This window comes from Nerophis lumbriciformis, linkage group LG10, assembly GCF_033978685.3.
Source record: "Nerophis lumbriciformis linkage group LG10, RoL_Nlum_v2.1, whole genome shotgun sequence".
NCBI classification, from domain to species: Eukaryota; Metazoa; Chordata; class Actinopteri; order Syngnathiformes; family Syngnathidae; genus Nerophis; species Nerophis lumbriciformis.
In genome coordinates this window covers 5,560,153-5,579,648 of record NC_084557.2, presented here as the reverse complement: position 1 = coordinate 5,579,648, position 19,496 = coordinate 5,560,153, and the positions used below count along the sequence as shown (strand labels likewise).

The following is a 19,496-nucleotide window of genomic DNA, read 5'->3' as shown; positions in this document are numbered from 1 at the left end:
TTTCAAATGTCTATTCTTGGTGTTGGGTTTTATCAAATACATTTCCCCAAAAAATGCGACTTATACTCCAGTGCGACTTATATATGTTTTTTTTCCTTCTTTATTGTGCATTTTCGGCCGGTGCGACTTATACTCCGGAGCGACTTATACTCGGAAAAATACAGTAATGTAAATTGAAAAAAAACTACCATTTTTTGCGTTAAGTCTGTTGACTGAGCTGCCATATTTTTACTGTAAAATCTTGTTTTTAACGGTGTATTACGGTAAATGGAAAAAAAACGATACATGTGTTTTTACGGTAGAAAAACTGGCAGATAAGATGCCAGAATAAAAAAGGAACTTGTATTGTTTTTCCATTAACAATAAAATGTTGTAAAAAAAAAAAACCAATATAATTTAATAGTAAAATTCTGGAAACTAAGCTGCCAGCTTTTTCCGTCCATCCATCCATCCATTTTCTACCGCTTATTCCCTTTGGGGTCGCGGGGGGCGCTGGAGCCTATCTCAGCTACAATCGGGCGGAAGGCGGGGTACACCCTGGACAAGTCGCCACCTCATCGCAGGGCCAACACAGATAGACAGACAACATTCACACTCACATCCACACACTAGGGCCAATTTAGTGTTGCCAATCAACTTATCCCCAGGTGCATGTCTTTGGAAGTGGGCTTTTTCCGTAAAAAACTAAAAACAAAACAGTGGTACTGTTTTTATATTTACCGTAAAATGTTGTAAGAAATAAAAAAAACACTATTTTGCAGTAGAATGTTAAAAATGCTAAGTTTTTACTGTAAAGTCAACAGTCTACTTAAAACAATTGATATACCGTATTTTTCGGACTATAAGTCGCAGTTTTTTTCATAGTTGGGCCGGGGGTGCGACTTATATATGTTTTTTCCCTTCTTTATTATGCATTTTCGGCCGGTGCGACTTACTGTATACTCCGGAGCGACTTATACTCCGAAAAATACAATAATGTAAATTGAAAAAAACTACCATTTTTTGCGTTAAGTCTGTTGACTGAGCTGCCATATTTTTACTGTAAAATCTTGTTTTTAACGGTGTATTACTGTAAATGAAAAAAAAACGATACATGTGTTTTTACGGTAGAAAAACTGGCAGATAAGATGCCAGAATAAAAAAGGAACTTGTATTGTTTTTCCATTAACAATAAAATGTTGTAAAAAAAAAAAACCAATATAATTTAATAGTAAAATTCTGGAAACTAAGCTGCCGGCTTTTTCCGTCCATCCATCCATCCATTTTCTACCGCTTATTCCCTTTGGGGTCGCGGGGGGCGCTGGAGCCTATCTCAGCTACAATCGGGCGGAAGGCGGGGTACACCCTGGACAAGTCGCCACCTCATCGCAGGGCCAACACAGATAGACAGACAACATTCACACTCACATCCACACACTAGGGCCAATTTAGTGTTGCCATTCAACTTATCCCCAGGTGCATGTCTTTGGAAGTGGGCTTTTTCCGTAAAAAACTAAAAACAAAACAGTGGTACTGTTTTTATATTTACCGTAAAATGTTGTAAGAAATAAAAAAAACACTATTTTGCAGTAGAATGTTAAAAATGCTAAGTTTTTACTGTAAAGTCAACAGTCTACTTAAAACAATTGATATACCGTATTTTTCGGACTATAAGTCGCAGTTTTTTTCATAGTTGGGCCGGGGGTGCGACTTATATATGTTTTTTCCCTTCTTTATTATGCATTTTCGGCCGGTGCGACTTACTGTATACTCCGGAGCGACTTATACTCCGAAAAATACGGTAATGTAAATTGAAAAAAAACTACAATTTTTTGCGTTAAAAGTCTGTTGACTGAGCTGCCATATTTTTACTGTAAAATCTTGTTTTTAACGGTGTATTACTGTAAATGGAAAAAAATACATACATGTGTTTTTACGGTAGAAAAACTGGCAGCTAAGTTGCCAGAATAAAAAAGGAACTTGTATTGTTTTTCCATTAACAATAAAATGTTGTAAAAAAAACAAAAAACAATATAATTTAATAGTAAAATTCTGGCAACTAAGCTGCCAGCTTTTTCCGTAAAAAACTAAAAACCAAACAGTGGTACTGTTTTTATATTTACCGTAAAATGTTGTAAGAAATAAAAAAACACTATTTTGCAGGTTTTTACTGTAAAGTCAACAGTCTACTTAAAACAATTGATATACCGTATTTTTCGGACTATAAGTTGCAGTTTTTTTCATAGTTGGGCCGGGGGTGCGACTTATACTCAGGAGCGACTTATGTGTGAAATTATTAACACGTTACCGTAAAATATCAAATAATATTATTTAGCTCATTCACGTAAGAGACTAGACGTATAAGATTTCATGGGATTTAGCGATTAGGAGTGACAGATTGTTTGGTAAACGTATAGCATGTTCTATATGTTATAGTTATTTGAATGACCCTTACCATAATATGTTACGTTAACATACCAGTTGGTTATTTATGCCTCATATAACGTACACTTATTCAGCCTGTTGTTCACTATTCTTTATTTATTTTAAATTGCCTTTCAAATGTCTATTCTTGGTGTTGGCTTTTATCAAATACATTTCCCCAAAAAATGCGACTTATACTCCAGTGCGACTTATATATGTTTTTTTTCCTTCTTTATTGTGCATTTTCAGCCGGTGCGACTTATACTCCGGAGCGACTTATACTCCGAAAAGGACGGTAATGTAAATTGAAAAAAAACTACCATTTTTTGCATTAAGTCTGTTGACTGAGCTGCCATATTTTTACTGTAAAATCTTGTTTTTAACGGTGTTTTACGGTAAATGGAAAAAAAACGATACATGTGTTTTTACGGTAGAAAACCTGGCAGATAAGATGCCAGAATAAAAAAGGAACTTGTATTGTTTTTCCATTAACAATAAAATGCTGTAAAAAAAAAATACCAATATAATTTAATAGTAAAATTCTGGCAACTAAGCTGCCAGCTTTTTCCGTAAAAAACTAAAAACAAAACAGTGGTACTGTTTTTATATTTACCGTAAAATGTTGTAAGAAATAAAAAAAAAACACTATTTTACAGTAGAATGTTGAAAATGCTAAGTTTTTACAGTCTACTTAAAACAATTGATATACCGTATTTTTCAGACTATAAGTCGCAGTTTTTTTCATAGTTGGGCCGGGGGTGCGACTTATACTCAGGAGCGACTTATGTGTGAAATTATTAACACGTTACCGTAAAATATCAAATATTATTATTCAGCTCATTCACGTAAGAGACTAGACGTATAAGATTTCATGGGATTTAGCGATTAGGAGTGACAGATTGTTTGGTAAACGTATAGCATGTTCTATATGTTATAGTTATTTGACTGACTCTTACCATAATATGTTACGTTAACATACCAGTTGGTTATTTATGCCTCATATAACGTACACTTATTCAGCCTGTTGTTCACTATTCTTTATTTATTTTAAATTGCCTTTCAAATGTCTATTCTTGGTGTTGGCTTTTATCAAATACATTTCCCCAAAAAATGCGACTTATACTCCAGTGCGACTTAAATATGTTTTTTTTCCTTCTTTATTGTGCATTTTCGGCCGGTGCGACTTATACTCCGGAGCGACTTATACTCGGAAAAATACAGTAATGTAAATTGAAAAAAAACTACCATTTTTTGCGTTAAGTCTGTTGACTGAGCTGCCATATTTTTACTGTAAAATCTTGTTTTTAACGGTGTATTACTGTAAATGAAAAAAAAACGATACATGTGTTTTTACGGTAGAAAAACTGGCAGCTAAGTTGCCAGAATAAAAAAGGAACTTGTACTGTTTTTCCATTAACAATAAAATGTTGTAAAAAAAAATACCAATATAATTTAATAGTAAAATTCTGGCAACTAAGCTGCCAGCTTTTTCCGTAAAAAACTAAAAACAAAACAGTGGTACTGTTTTTATATTTACCGTAAAATGTTGTAAGAAATAAAAAAACCACTATTTTGCAGGTTTTTACTGTAAAGTCAACAGTCTACTTAAAACAATTGATATACCCTATTTTTCGGACTATAAGTCGCAGTTTTGTTCATAGTTTGGCCGGGGGTGCGACTTATACTCAGGAGCGACTTATGTGTGAAATTATTAACACATAACCGCAAAATATCAAATAATATTATTTATCTCATTCACGTAAGAGACTAGACGTATAAGATTTCATGGGATTTAGCGATTAGGAGTGACAGATTGTTTGGTAAACGTATAGCATGTTCTATATGTTATAGTTATTTGAATGACTCTTACCATAATATGTTACGTTAACATACCAGTTGGTTATTTATGCCTCATATAACGTACACTTATTCAGCCTGTTGTTCACTATTCTTTATTTATTTTAAATTGCCTTTCAAATGTCTATTCTTGGTATTTGGTTTTATCAAATACATTTCCCCAAAAAATGCGACTTATACTCCAGTGCGACTTATATATGTTTTTTTCCTTCTTTATTGTGCATTTTCGGCCGGTGCGACTTATACTCCGGAGCGACTTATACTCCGAAAAATACGGTAATGTAAATTGAAAAAAAACTACAATTTTTTGCGTTAAAAGTCTGTTGACTGAGCTGCCATATTTTTACTGTAAAATCTTGTTTTTAACGGTTGTAAATGGAAAAAAATGATACATGTGTTTTTAGGGTAGAAAAATTGGCAGATGCCAGAATAAAAAAGGAACTTGTACTGTTTTTTCCATTAACAATAAAATGTTGTAAAAAAAACCCAGCAATATTATTTAATAGTAAAATTCTGGCAACTAAGCTGCCAGCTTTTTCCGTAAAAAAAATAAAAACAAAACAGTGGTACTGTTTTTATATTTACCGTAAAATGTTGTAAGAAATAAAAAAAAAAACACTATTTTACAGTAGAATGTTGAAAATGCTAAGTTTTTACAGTCTACTTAAAACAATTGATATACCGTATTTTTCGGACTATAAGTCGCAGTTTTTTTCATAGTTGGGCCGGGGGTGCGACTTATACTCAGGAGCGACTTATGTGTGAAATGATTAACACATTACCGTAAAATATCAAATATTATTTAGCTCATTCACGTAAGAGACTAGACGTATAAGATTTCATGGGATTTAGCGATTATTAGTGACAGATTGTTTGGTAAACGTATAGCATGTTCTATATGTTATAGTTATTTGAATGACTCTTAACATAATATGTTACGTTAACATACCAGTTGGTTATTTATGCCTCATATAACGTACACTTATTCAGCCTGTTGTTCACTATTCTTTATTTATTTTAAATTGCCTTTCAAATGTCTATTCTTGGTGTTGGGTTTTATCAAATACATTTCCCCAAAAAATGCGACTTATACTCCAGTGCGACTTATATATGTTTTTTTTCCTTCTTTATTGTGCATTTTCGGCCGGTGCGACTTATACTCCGGAGCGACTTATACTCGGAAAAATACAGTAATGTAAATTGAAAAAAAACTACCATTTTTTGCGTTAAGTCTGTTGACTGAGCTGCCATATTTTTACTGTAAAATCTTGTTTTTAACGGTGTATTACGGTAAATGGAAAAAAAACGATACATGTGTTTTTACGGTAGAAAAACTGGCAGATAAGATGCCAGAATAAAAAAGGAACTTGTATTGTTTTTCCATTAACAATAAAATGTTGTAAAAAAAAAAAACCAATATAATTTAATAGTAAAATTCTGGAAACTAAGCTGCCAGCTTTTTCCGTCCATCCATCCATCCATTTTCTACCGCTTATTCCCTTTGGGGTCGCGGGGGGCGCTGGAGCCTATCTCAGCTACAATCGGGCGGAAGGCGGGGTACACCCTGGACAAGTCGCCACCTCATCGCAGGGCCAACACAGATAGACAGACAACATTCACACTCACATCCACACACTAGGGCCAATTTAGTGTTGCCAATCAACTTATCCCCAGGTGCATGTCTTTGGAAGTGGGCTTTTTCCGTAAAAAACTAAAAACAAAACAGTGGTACTGTTTTTATATTTACCGTAAAATGTTGTAAGAAATAAAAAAAACACTATTTTGCAGTAGAATGTTAAAAATGCTAAGTTTTTACTGTAAAGTCAACAGTCTACTTAAAACAATTGATATACCGTATTTTTCGGACTATAAGTCGCAGTTTTTTTCATAGTTGGGCCGGGGGTGCGACTTATATATGTTTTTTCCCTTCTTTATTATGCATTTTCGGCCGGTGCGACTTACTGTATACTCCGGAGCGACTTATACTCCGAAAAATACAATAATGTAAATTGAAAAAAACTACCATTTTTTGCGTTAAGTCTGTTGACTGAGCTGCCATATTTTTACTGTAAAATCTTGTTTTTAACGGTGTATTACTGTAAATGAAAAAAAAACGATACATGTGTTTTTACGGTAGAAAAACTGGCAGATAAGATGCCAGAATAAAAAAGGAACTTGTATTGTTTTTCCATTAACAATAAAATGTTGTAAAAAAAAAAAACCAATATAATTTAATAGTAAAATTCTGGAAACTAAGCTGCCGGCTTTTTCCGTCCATCCATCCATCCATTTTCTACCGCTTATTCCCTTTGGGGTCGCGGGGGGCGCTGGAGCCTATCTCAGCTACAATCGGGCGGAAGGCGGGGTACACCCTGGACAAGTCGCCACCTCATCGCAGGGCCAACACAGATAGACAGACAACATTCACACTCACATCCACACACTAGGGCCAATTTAGTGTTGCCATTCAACTTATCCCCAGGTGCATGTCTTTGGAAGTGGGCTTTTTCCGTAAAAAACTAAAAACAAAACAGTGGTACTGTTTTTATATTTACCGTAAAATGTTGTAAGAAATAAAAAAAACACTATTTTGCAGTAGAATGTTAAAAATGCTAAGTTTTTACTGTAAAGTCAACAGTCTACTTAAAACAATTGATATACCGTATTTTTCGGACTATAAGTCGCAGTTTTTTTCATAGTTGGGCCGGGGGTGCGACTTATATATGTTTTTTCCCTTCTTTATTATGCATTTTCGGCCGGTGCGACTTACTGTATACTCCGGAGCGACTTATACTCCGAAAAATACGGTAATGTAAATTGAAAAAAAACTACAATTTTTTGCGTTAAAAGTCTGTTGACTGAGCTGCCATATTTTTACTGTAAAATCTTGTTTTTAACGGTGTATTACTGTAAATGGAAAAAAATACATACATGTGTTTTTACGGTAGAAAAACTGGCAGCTAAGTTGCCAGAATAAAAAAGGAACTTGTATTGTTTTTCCATTAACAATAAAATGTTGTAAAAAAAACAAAAAACAATATAATTTAATAGTAAAATTCTGGCAACTAAGCTGCCAGCTTTTTCCGTAAAAAACTAAAAACCAAACAGTGGTACTGTTTTTATATTTACCGTAAAATGTTGTAAGAAATAAAAAAACACTATTTTGCAGGTTTTTACTGTAAAGTCAACAGTCTACTTAAAACAATTGATATACCGTATTTTTCGGACTATAAGTTGCAGTTTTTTTCATAGTTGGGCCGGGGGTGCGACTTATACTCAGGAGCGACTTATGTGTGAAATTATTAACACGTTACCGTAAAATATCAAATAATATTATTTAGCTCATTCACGTAAGAGACTAGACGTATAAGATTTCATGGGATTTAGCGATTAGGAGTGACAGATTGTTTGGTAAACGTATAGCATGTTCTATATGTTATAGTTATTTGAATGACCCTTACCATAATATGTTACGTTAACATACCAGTTGGTTATTTATGCCTCATATAACGTACACTTATTCAGCCTGTTGTTCACTATTCTTTATTTATTTTAAATTGCCTTTCAAATGTCTATTCTTGGTGTTGGCTTTTATCAAATACATTTCCCCAAAAAATGCGACTTATACTCCAGTGCGACTTATATATGTTTTTTTTCCTTCTTTATTGTGCATTTTCAGCCGGTGCGACTTATACTCCGGAGCGACTTATACTCCGAAAAGGACGGTAATGTAAATTGAAAAAAAACTACCATTTTTTGCATTAAGTCTGTTGACTGAGCTGCCATATTTTTACTGTAAAATCTTGTTTTTAACGGTGTTTTACGGTAAATGGAAAAAAAACGATACATGTGTTTTTACGGTAGAAAACCTGGCAGATAAGATGCCAGAATAAAAAAGGAACTTGTATTGTTTTTCCATTAACAATAAAATGCTGTAAAAAAAAAATACCAATATAATTTAATAGTAAAATTCTGGCAACTAAGCTGCCAGCTTTTTCCGTAAAAAACTAAAAACAAAACAGTGGTACTGTTTTTATATTTACCGTAAAATGTTGTAAGAAATAAAAAAAAAACACTATTTTACAGTAGAATGTTGAAAATGCTAAGTTTTTACAGTCTACTTAAAACAATTGATATACCGTATTTTTCAGACTATAAGTCGCAGTTTTTTTCATAGTTGGGCCGGGGGTGCGACTTATACTCAGGAGCGACTTATGTGTGAAATTATTAACACGTTACCGTAAAATATCAAATATTATTATTCAGCTCATTCACGTAAGAGACTAGACGTATAAGATTTCATGGGATTTAGCGATTAGGAGTGACAGATTGTTTGGTAAACGTATAGCATGTTCTATATGTTATAGTTATTTGACTGACTCTTACCATAATATGTTACGTTAACATACCAGTTGGTTATTTATGCCTCATATAACGTACACTTATTCAGCCTGTTGTTCACTATTCTTTATTTATTTTAAATTGCCTTTCAAATGTCTATTCTTGGTGTTGGCTTTTATCAAATACATTTCCCCAAAAAATGCGACTTATACTCCAGTGCGACTTAAATATGTTTTTTTTCCTTCTTTATTGTGCATTTTCGGCCGGTGCGACTTATACTCCGGAGCGACTTATACTCGGAAAAATACAGTAATGTAAATTGAAAAAAAACTACCATTTTTTGCGTTAAGTCTGTTGACTGAGCTGCCATATTTTTACTGTAAAATCTTGTTTTTAACGGTGTATTACTGTAAATGAAAAAAAAACGATACATGTGTTTTTACGGTAGAAAAACTGGCAGCTAAGTTGCCAGAATAAAAAAGGAACTTGTACTGTTTTTCCATTAACAATAAAATGTTGTAAAAAAAAATACCAATATAATTTAATAGTAAAATTCTGGCAACTAAGCTGCCAGCTTTTTCCGTAAAAAACTAAAAACAAAACAGTGGTACTGTTTTTATATTTACCGTAAAATGTTGTAAGAAATAAAAAAACCACTATTTTGCAGGTTTTTACTGTAAAGTCAACAGTCTACTTAAAACAATTGATATACCCTATTTTTCGGACTATAAGTCGCAGTTTTGTTCATAGTTTGGCCGGGGGTGCGACTTATACTCAGGAGCGACTTATGTGTGAAATTATTAACACATAACCGCAAAATATCAAATAATATTATTTATCTCATTCACGTAAGAGACTAGACGTATAAGATTTCATGGGATTTAGCGATTAGGAGTGACAGATTGTTTGGTAAACGTATAGCATGTTCTATATGTTATAGTTATTTGAATGACTCTTACCATAATATGTTACGTTAACATACCAGTTGGTTATTTATGCCTCATATAACGTACACTTATTCAGCCTGTTGTTCACTATTCTTTATTTATTTTAAATTGCCTTTCAAATGTCTATTCTTGGTATTTGGTTTTATCAAATACATTTCCCCAAAAAATGCGACTTATACTCCAGTGCGACTTATATATGTTTTTTTCCTTCTTTATTGTGCATTTTCGGCCGGTGCGACTTATACTCCGGAGCGACTTATACTCCGAAAAATACGGTAATGTAAATTGAAAAAAAACTACAATTTTTTGCGTTAAAAGTCTGTTGACTGAGCTGCCATATTTTTACTGTAAAATCTTGTTTTTAACGGTTGTAAATGGAAAAAAATGATACATGTGTTTTTAGGGTAGAAAAATTGGCAGATGCCAGAATAAAAAAGGAACTTGTACTGTTTTTTCCATTAACAATAAAATGTTGTAAAAAAAACCCAGCAATATTATTTAATAGTAAAATTCTGGCAACTAAGCTGCCAGCTTTTTCCGTAAAAAAAATAAAAACAAAACAGTGGTACTGTTTTTATATTTACCGTAAAATGTTGTAAGAAATAAAAAAAAAAACACTATTTTACAGTAGAATGTTGAAAATGCTAAGTTTTTACAGTCTACTTAAAACAATTGATATACCGTATTTTTCGGACTATAAGTCGCAGTTTTTTTCATAGTTGGGCCGGGGGTGCGACTTATACTCAGGAGCGACTTATGTGTGAAATGATTAACACATTACCGTAAAATATCAAATATTATTTAGCTCATTCACGTAAGAGACTAGACGTATAAGATTTCATGGGATTTAGCGATTATTAGTGACAGATTGTTTGGTAAACGTATAGCATGTTCTATATGTTATAGTTATTTGAATGACTCTTAACATAATATGTTACGTTAACATACCAGTTGGTTATTTATGCCTCATATAACGTACACTTATTCAGCCTGTTGTTCACTATTCTTTATTTATTTTAAATTGCCTTTCAAATGTCTATTCTTGGTGTTGGGTTTTATCAAATACATTTCCCCAAAAAATGCGACTTATACTCCAGTGCGACTTATATATGTTTTTTTTCCTTCTTTATTGTGCATTTTCGGCCGGTGCGACTTATACTCCGGAGCGACTTATACTCGGAAAAATACAGTAATGTAAATTGAAAAAAAACTACCATTTTTTGCGTTAAGTCTGTTGACTGAGCTGCCATATTTTTACTGTAAAATCTTGTTTTTAACGGTGTATTACGGTAAATGGAAAAAAAACGATACATGTGTTTTTACGGTAGAAAAACTGGCAGATAAGATGCCAGAATAAAAAAGGAACTTGTATTGTTTTTCCATTAACAATAAAATGTTGTAAAAAAAAAAAACCAATATAATTTAATAGTAAAATTCTGGAAACTAAGCTGCCAGCTTTTTCCGTCCATCCATCCATCCATTTTCTACCGCTTATTCCCTTTGGGGTCGCGGGGGGCGCTGGAGCCTATCTCAGCTACAATCGGGCGGAAGGCGGGGTACACCCTGGACAAGTCGCCACCTCATCGCAGGGCCAACACAGATAGACAGACAACATTCACACTCACATCCACACACTAGGGCCAATTTAGTGTTGCCAATCAACTTATCCCCAGGTGCATGTCTTTGGAAGTGGGCTTTTTCCGTAAAAAACTAAAAACAAAACAGTGGTACTGTTTTTATATTTACCGTAAAATGTTGTAAGAAATAAAAAAAACACTATTTTGCAGTAGAATGTTAAAAATGCTAAGTTTTTACTGTAAAGTCAACAGTCTACTTAAAACAATTGATATACCGTATTTTTCGGACTATAAGTCGCAGTTTTTTTCATAGTTGGGCCGGGGGTGCGACTTATATATGTTTTTTCCCTTCTTTATTATGCATTTTCGGCCGGTGCGACTTACTGTATACTCCGGAGCGACTTATACTCCGAAAAATACAATAATGTAAATTGAAAAAAACTACCATTTTTTGCGTTAAGTCTGTTGACTGAGCTGCCATATTTTTACTGTAAAATCTTGTTTTTAACGGTGTATTACTGTAAATGAAAAAAAAACGATACATGTGTTTTTACGGTAGAAAAACTGGCAGATAAGATGCCAGAATAAAAAAGGAACTTGTATTGTTTTTCCATTAACAATAAAATGTTGTAAAAAAAAAAAACCAATATAATTTAATAGTAAAATTCTGGAAACTAAGCTGCCGGCTTTTTCCGTCCATCCATCCATCCATTTTCTACCGCTTATTCCCTTTGGGGTCGCGGGGGGCGCTGGAGCCTATCTCAGCTACAATCGGGCGGAAGGCGGGGTACACCCTGGACAAGTCGCCACCTCATCGCAGGGCCAACACAGATAGACAGACAACATTCACACTCACATCCACACACTAGGGCCAATTTAGTGTTGCCATTCAACTTATCCCCAGGTGCATGTCTTTGGAAGTGGGCTTTTTCCGTAAAAAACTAAAAACAAAACAGTGGTACTGTTTTTATATTTACCGTAAAATGTTGTAAGAAATAAAAAAAACACTATTTTGCAGTAGAATGTTAAAAATGCTAAGTTTTTACTGTAAAGTCAACAGTCTACTTAAAACAATTGATATACCGTATTTTTCGGACTATAAGTCGCAGTTTTTTTCATAGTTGGGCCGGGGGTGCGACTTATATATGTTTTTTCCCTTCTTTATTATGCATTTTCGGCCGGTGCGACTTACTGTATACTCCGGAGCGACTTATACTCCGAAAAATACGGTAATGTAAATTGAAAAAAAACTACAATTTTTTGCGTTAAAAGTCTGTTGACTGAGCTGCCATATTTTTACTGTAAAATCTTGTTTTTAACGGTGTATTACTGTAAATGGAAAAAAATACATACATGTGTTTTTACGGTAGAAAAACTGGCAGCTAAGTTGCCAGAATAAAAAAGGAACTTGTATTGTTTTTCCATTAACAATAAAATGTTGTAAAAAAAACAAAAAACAATATAATTTAATAGTAAAATTCTGGCAACTAAGCTGCCAGCTTTTTCCGTAAAAAACTAAAAACCAAACAGTGGTACTGTTTTTATATTTACCGTAAAATGTTGTAAGAAATAAAAAAACACTATTTTGCAGGTTTTTACTGTAAAGTCAACAGTCTACTTAAAACAATTGATATACCGTATTTTTCGGACTATAAGTTGCAGTTTTTTTCATAGTTGGGCCGGGGGTGCGACTTATACTCAGGAGCGACTTATGTGTGAAATTATTAACACGTTACCGTAAAATATCAAATAATATTATTTAGCTCATTCACGTAAGAGACTAGACGTATAAGATTTCATGGGATTTAGCGATTAGGAGTGACAGATTGTTTGGTAAACGTATAGCATGTTCTATATGTTATAGTTATTTGAATGACCCTTACCATAATATGTTACGTTAACATACCAGTTGGTTATTTATGCCTCATATAACGTACACTTATTCAGCCTGTTGTTCACTATTCTTTATTTATTTTAAATTGCCTTTCAAATGTCTATTCTTGGTGTTGGCTTTTATCAAATACATTTCCCCAAAAAATGCGACTTATACTCCAGTGCGACTTATATATGTTTTTTTTCCTTCTTTATTGTGCATTTTCAGCCGGTGCGACTTATACTCCGGAGCGACTTATACTCCGAAAAGGACGGTAATGTAAATTGAAAAAAAACTACCATTTTTTGCATTAAGTCTGTTGACTGAGCTGCCATATTTTTACTGTAAAATCTTGTTTTTAACGGTGTTTTACGGTAAATGGAAAAAAAACGATACATGTGTTTTTACGGTAGAAAACCTGGCAGATAAGATGCCAGAATAAAAAAGGAACTTGTATTGTTTTTCCATTAACAATAAAATGCTGTAAAAAAAAAATACCAATATAATTTAATAGTAAAATTCTGGCAACTAAGCTGCCAGCTTTTTCCGTAAAAAACTAAAAACAAAACAGTGGTACTGTTTTTATATTTACCGTAAAATGTTGTAAGAAATAAAAAAAAAACACTATTTTACAGTAGAATGTTGAAAATGCTAAGTTTTTACAGTCTACTTAAAACAATTGATATACCGTATTTTTCAGACTATAAGTCGCAGTTTTTTTCATAGTTGGGCCGGGGGTGCGACTTATACTCAGGAGCGACTTATGTGTGAAATTATTAACACGTTACCGTAAAATATCAAATATTATTATTCAGCTCATTCACGTAAGAGACTAGACGTATAAGATTTCATGGGATTTAGCGATTAGGAGTGACAGATTGTTTGGTAAACGTATAGCATGTTCTATATGTTATAGTTATTTGACTGACTCTTACCATAATATGTTACGTTAACATACCAGTTGGTTATTTATGCCTCATATAACGTACACTTATTCAGCCTGTTGTTCACTATTCTTTATTTATTTTAAATTGCCTTTCAAATGTCTATTCTTGGTGTTGGCTTTTATCAAATACATTTCCCCAAAAAATGCGACTTATACTCCAGTGCGACTTAAATATGTTTTTTTTCCTTCTTTATTGTGCATTTTCGGCCGGTGCGACTTATACTCCGGAGCGACTTATACTCGGAAAAATACAGTAATGTAAATTGAAAAAAAACTACCATTTTTTGCGTTAAGTCTGTTGACTGAGCTGCCATATTTTTACTGTAAAATCTTGTTTTTAACGGTGTATTACTGTAAATGAAAAAAAAACGATACATGTGTTTTTACGGTAGAAAAACTGGCAGCTAAGTTGCCAGAATAAAAAAGGAACTTGTACTGTTTTTCCATTAACAATAAAATGTTGTAAAAAAAAATACCAATATAATTTAATAGTAAAATTCTGGCAACTAAGCTGCCAGCTTTTTCCGTAAAAAACTAAAAACAAAACAGTGGTACTGTTTTTATATTTACCGTAAAATGTTGTAAGAAATAAAAAAACCACTATTTTGCAGGTTTTTACTGTAAAGTCAACAGTCTACTTAAAACAATTGATATACCCTATTTTTCGGACTATAAGTCGCAGTTTTGTTCATAGTTTGGCCGGGGGTGCGACTTATACTCAGGAGCGACTTATGTGTGAAATTATTAACACATAACCGCAAAATATCAAATAATATTATTTATCTCATTCACGTAAGAGACTAGACGTATAAGATTTCATGGGATTTAGCGATTAGGAGTGACAGATTGTTTGGTAAACGTATAGCATGTTCTATATGTTATAGTTATTTGAATGACTCTTACCATAATATGTTACGTTAACATACCAGTTGGTTATTTATGCCTCATATAACGTACACTTATTCAGCCTGTTGTTCACTATTCTTTATTTATTTTAAATTGCCTTTCAAATGTCTATTCTTGGTATTTGGTTTTATCAAATACATTTCCCCAAAAAATGCGACTTATACTCCAGTGCGACTTATATATGTTTTTTTCCTTCTTTATTGTGCATTTTCGGCCGGTGCGACTTATACTCCGGAGCGACTTATACTCCGAAAAATACGGTAATGTAAATTGAAAAAAAACTACAATTTTTTGCGTTAAAAGTCTGTTGACTGAGCTGCCATATTTTTACTGTAAAATCTTGTTTTTAACGGTTGTAAATGGAAAAAAATGATACATGTGTTTTTAGGGTAGAAAAATTGGCAGATGCCAGAATAAAAAAGGAACTTGTACTGTTTTTTCCATTAACAATAAAATGTTGTAAAAAAAACCCAGCAATATTATTTAATAGTAAAATTCTGGCAACTAAGCTGCCAGCTTTTTCCGTAAAAAAAATAAAAACAAAACACTGGTACTGTTTTTATATTTACCGTAAAATGTAAGAAATTAAAAAAACACTATTTTGCAGTAAAATGTTGAAAATGCTAAGTTTTTACTGTAAAGTCAACAGTCTACTTAAAACAATTTATATAATTAATAATGAAATGCAATTCATACATTATTCACTGTTACAAACGGCCCTCTGACTGCCATGTGGCCCTCAATAAAAACCACTCTGACATCCCTGGTGTAAGTGCAATGAACAACTCCGACAACACAGTTAATGTGTTGTGTTTCTCACACTCCTCGTCATCTCTCCGACCTACTCATGTTACTTTGACTGGTGCATATGCTGGTCTTCTCATCTAAATGGAATGAGGGCCACCCATAGACCTGGTCACATTGACAGATTCTGGTCTTCCAACATATGGTGACCCTTCACCAAAGACCTGCTGTGCATTTCGCTCACATTACTAACCTTGTGCTGTGGAATACTGCGAGCTAGCTTGTGCAAGATGAGGGAAAAGTGCATTCTTTACAACTTGCGTGATGTTAAATAACTATACTATAATATGAATATCAACTATTTTAATGAAATATTCAGTTATCTTTATACAAAACCCAAGTGAAGTTGTCACGTTGTGTAAATCGTAAATAAAAAGAGAATATAATGATTTGCAAATCCTTTTCAACTTATATTCAATTGAATAGACTGCAAAGACAAGATATTTAATGCTCAAACTGAGAAACTTAATTGTCGCCATTTCTGGGTGTTGTTGATAAATGGCTTTGGCTTAGCATAGTAAAGTTTTAACTTGCACTTACAGATGTAGCGACGAACTGTAGTTACTGTCAGTGGTTTTCTGAAGTGTTCCTGAGATCATGTGGCGATATCCTTTACACGCTGATGTCGCTTTTTGATGCAGTACCGCCTGAGGGATCGAAGGTCCGTAATATCATGGCTTACGTGCAGTGATTTCTCCAGATTCTCTGATCCTTTTGATGATATTGGATGACCGTGGATGGTGAAATCCCTAAATTCCTTGCAATAGCTGGTTGAGAAATGTTGTTCTTAAACTGTTGGACAATTTGCTCACGCATTTTGTTGACAAAGTGTTTACATTTCACGGAAGCTGCTTTTATACCCAATCACAGCACCCACCTGTTCCCAATTAGCCTGTTCACCTGTGGGATGTTCCAAATAAGTGTTTGATGGGCATTCCTCTACTTTCTCAGTCCTTTTTGCCGCTTGTGCCCGCTTTTTTGAAACATGTTGCAGGCATCAAATTGCAGATGAGCTAATATTTGCAAAAAATAACAACATTTCTCAGTTCCAACGTTAAATATCTTGTCTTTGCAGTCTATTCAATTGAATATTGGTTGAAAAGGATTTGCAAATCATCACTCAATCAATGTTTACTTATATAGCCCTAAATCGCGAGTGTCTCAAAGGGCTGCAGAAGCCACAACGACATCAATCAATCAATGTTTATTTATATAGCCCTAAATCACAAGTGTCTCAAAGGGCTGCACAAGCCACAACGACATCCTCGGTACAAAGCCCACATAAGGGCAAGGAAAAACTCACCCCAGTGGGACGTCGATGTGAATGACTATGAGAAACCTTGGAGAGGACCGCATATGTGGGTAACCCCACCCCCCTCTAGGGGAGACCGAAAGCAATGGATGTCGAGTGGGTCTGACATAATATTGTGAGAGTCCAGTCCATAGTGGATCCAACATAATAGTAAGAGTCCAGTCCATAGTGGGGCCAGCAGGACACCATCCCGAGCGGAGACGGGTCAGCAGCGCAGAGATGTTCCCAGCCGATGCACAGGCGAGCGGTCCACCCCGGGTCCCTACTCTGGACAGCCAGCACTTCATCCATGGCCACCGGACCTGTGCCCCCCCCCTCCACAAGGAAAAGGGGAGCAGAGGAGAAAAGAAAAGAAACGGCAGATCAACTGGTCTAACAGGGGGGCTATTTAAAGGCTCGAGTATACAAATGAGTTTTAAGATGGGACTTAAATGCTTCTACTGAGGTAGCATCTCTAATTGTTACCGGGAGGGCATTCCATAGTACTGGAGCCCCAATAGAAAACGCTCTATAGCCCGCAGACTTTTTTTGGGCTCTGGGAATCACTAATATGCCGGAGTTCTTTGAACGCAGATTTCTTGCCGGGACATATGGTACAATGCAATCGACAAGATAGGACGGAGCTAGACCGTGTAGTATTTTATACGTAAGTAGTAAAACCTTAAAGTCACATCTTAAGTGCACAGGAAGCCAGTGCAGGTGAGCCAGTATAGGCGTAATATGATCAAACTTTCTTGTTCTTGTCAAAAGTCTAGCAGCCGCATTTTGTACCAATTGTAGTCTTTTAATGCTAGACATAGGGAGACCCCAAAATAATACGTCACAGTAGTCGAGACGAGACGTAACGAACGCATGAATAATGATCTCAGCGTCGCTAGTGGATAAAATAGAACGAATTTTAGCGATATTACGGAGATGAAAGAAGGCCGTTTTAGTAACACTCTTAATGTGTGACTCAAAGGAGAGAGTTGGGTCGAAGATAATACCCAGATTCTTTACTGATTCGCCTTGTGTAATTGTTTGGTTGTCAAATGTTAAGGTGGTATTATCAAATAAATGTCGGTGTTTAGCAGGACCGATAATCAGCATTTCCGTTTTCTTGGCGTTGAGTTGCAAGAAGTTAGCGGACATCCATTGTTTAATTTCATTAAGACACGCCTCCAGCTGACTACAATCCGGCGTGTTGGTCAGCTTTAGGGGCATGTAGAGTTGGGTGTCATCAGCGTAACAATGAAAGCTAACACCGTATTTGCGTATGATGTCGCCTAGCGGCAGCATGTAAATGCTGAAGAGTGCAGGGCCAAGAACCGAACCCTGAGGAACTCCGCACGTTACCTTAACATAGTCCGAGGTCACATTATTATGGGAGATACACATTAAGAGTGTTACTAAAACGGCCTTCTTTCATCTCCGTAATATCGCTAAAATTCGTTCTATTTTATCCACTAGCGACGCTGAGATCATTATTCATGCGTTCGTTACGTCTCGTCTCGACTACTGTAACGTATTATTTTCGGGGCTCCCTATGTCTAGCATTAAAAAATTACAGTTGGTACAAAATGCGGCTGCTAGACTTTTGACAAGAACAAGAAAGTTTGATCATATTACGCCTATACTGGCTCACCTGCACTGGCTTCCTGTGCACTTAAGATGTGACTTTAAGGTTTTACTACTTACGTATAAAATACTGCACGGTCTAGCTCCGTCCTATCTTGTCGATTGCATTGTACCATATGTCCCGGCAAGAAATCTGCGTTCAAAGAACTCCGGCTTATTAGTGATTCCCAGAGCCCAAAAAAAGTCTGCGGGCTATAGAGCGTTTTCTATTCGGGCTCCAGTACTATGGAATGCCCTCCCGGTAACAATTAGAGATGCTACCTCAGTAGAAGCATTTAAGTCCCATCTTAAAACTCATTTGTATACTCTAGCCTTTAAATAGCCCCCCTGTTAGACCAGTTGATCTGCCGTTTCTTTTCTTTTCTCCTCTGCTCCCCTTTTCCTTGGGGAGGGGGGGCACAGGTCCGGTGGCCATGGATGAAGTGCTGGCTGTCCAGAGTCGGGACCCGGGGTGGACCGCTCGCCTGTGCATTGGCAGGGAACATCTCTGCGCTGCTGACCCGTCTCCGCTCGGGATGGTGTCCTGCTGGCCCCACTATGGACTGGACTCTTACTATTATGTTGGATCCACTATGGACTGGACTCTCACAATATTATGTCAGACCCACTCGACATCCATTGCTTTCGGTCTCCCCTAGAGGGGGGGGGGGTTACCCACATATGCGGTCCTCTCCAAGGTTTCTCATAGTCATTCACATCGACGTCCCACTGGGGTGAGTTTTTCCTTGCCCGTATGTGGGCTTTGTACCGAGGATGTCGTTGTGGCTTGTGCAGCCCTTTGAGACACTTGTGATTTAGGGCTATATAAATAAAGATTGATTGATTGATTGATTGAGACGCATTGCATCCTGTCAGTAAGATAAGAGTTAAACCACGACAAAGCTAAGTCTGACATACCAATACGTGTTTTGAT

At 35.4% G+C, this 19,496-nt stretch overlaps 1 protein-coding gene across 1 annotated transcript in view; it reads left to right on the top strand.

Annotated features, from left to right (window-relative positions):
• tln2b (talin 2b) overlaps window positions 1-19,496 on the top strand; it is a 415,773-nt gene that overhangs the window by 346,890 nt on the left and 49,387 nt on the right. The gene's annotated exons all lie outside the window — the stretch shown is intronic.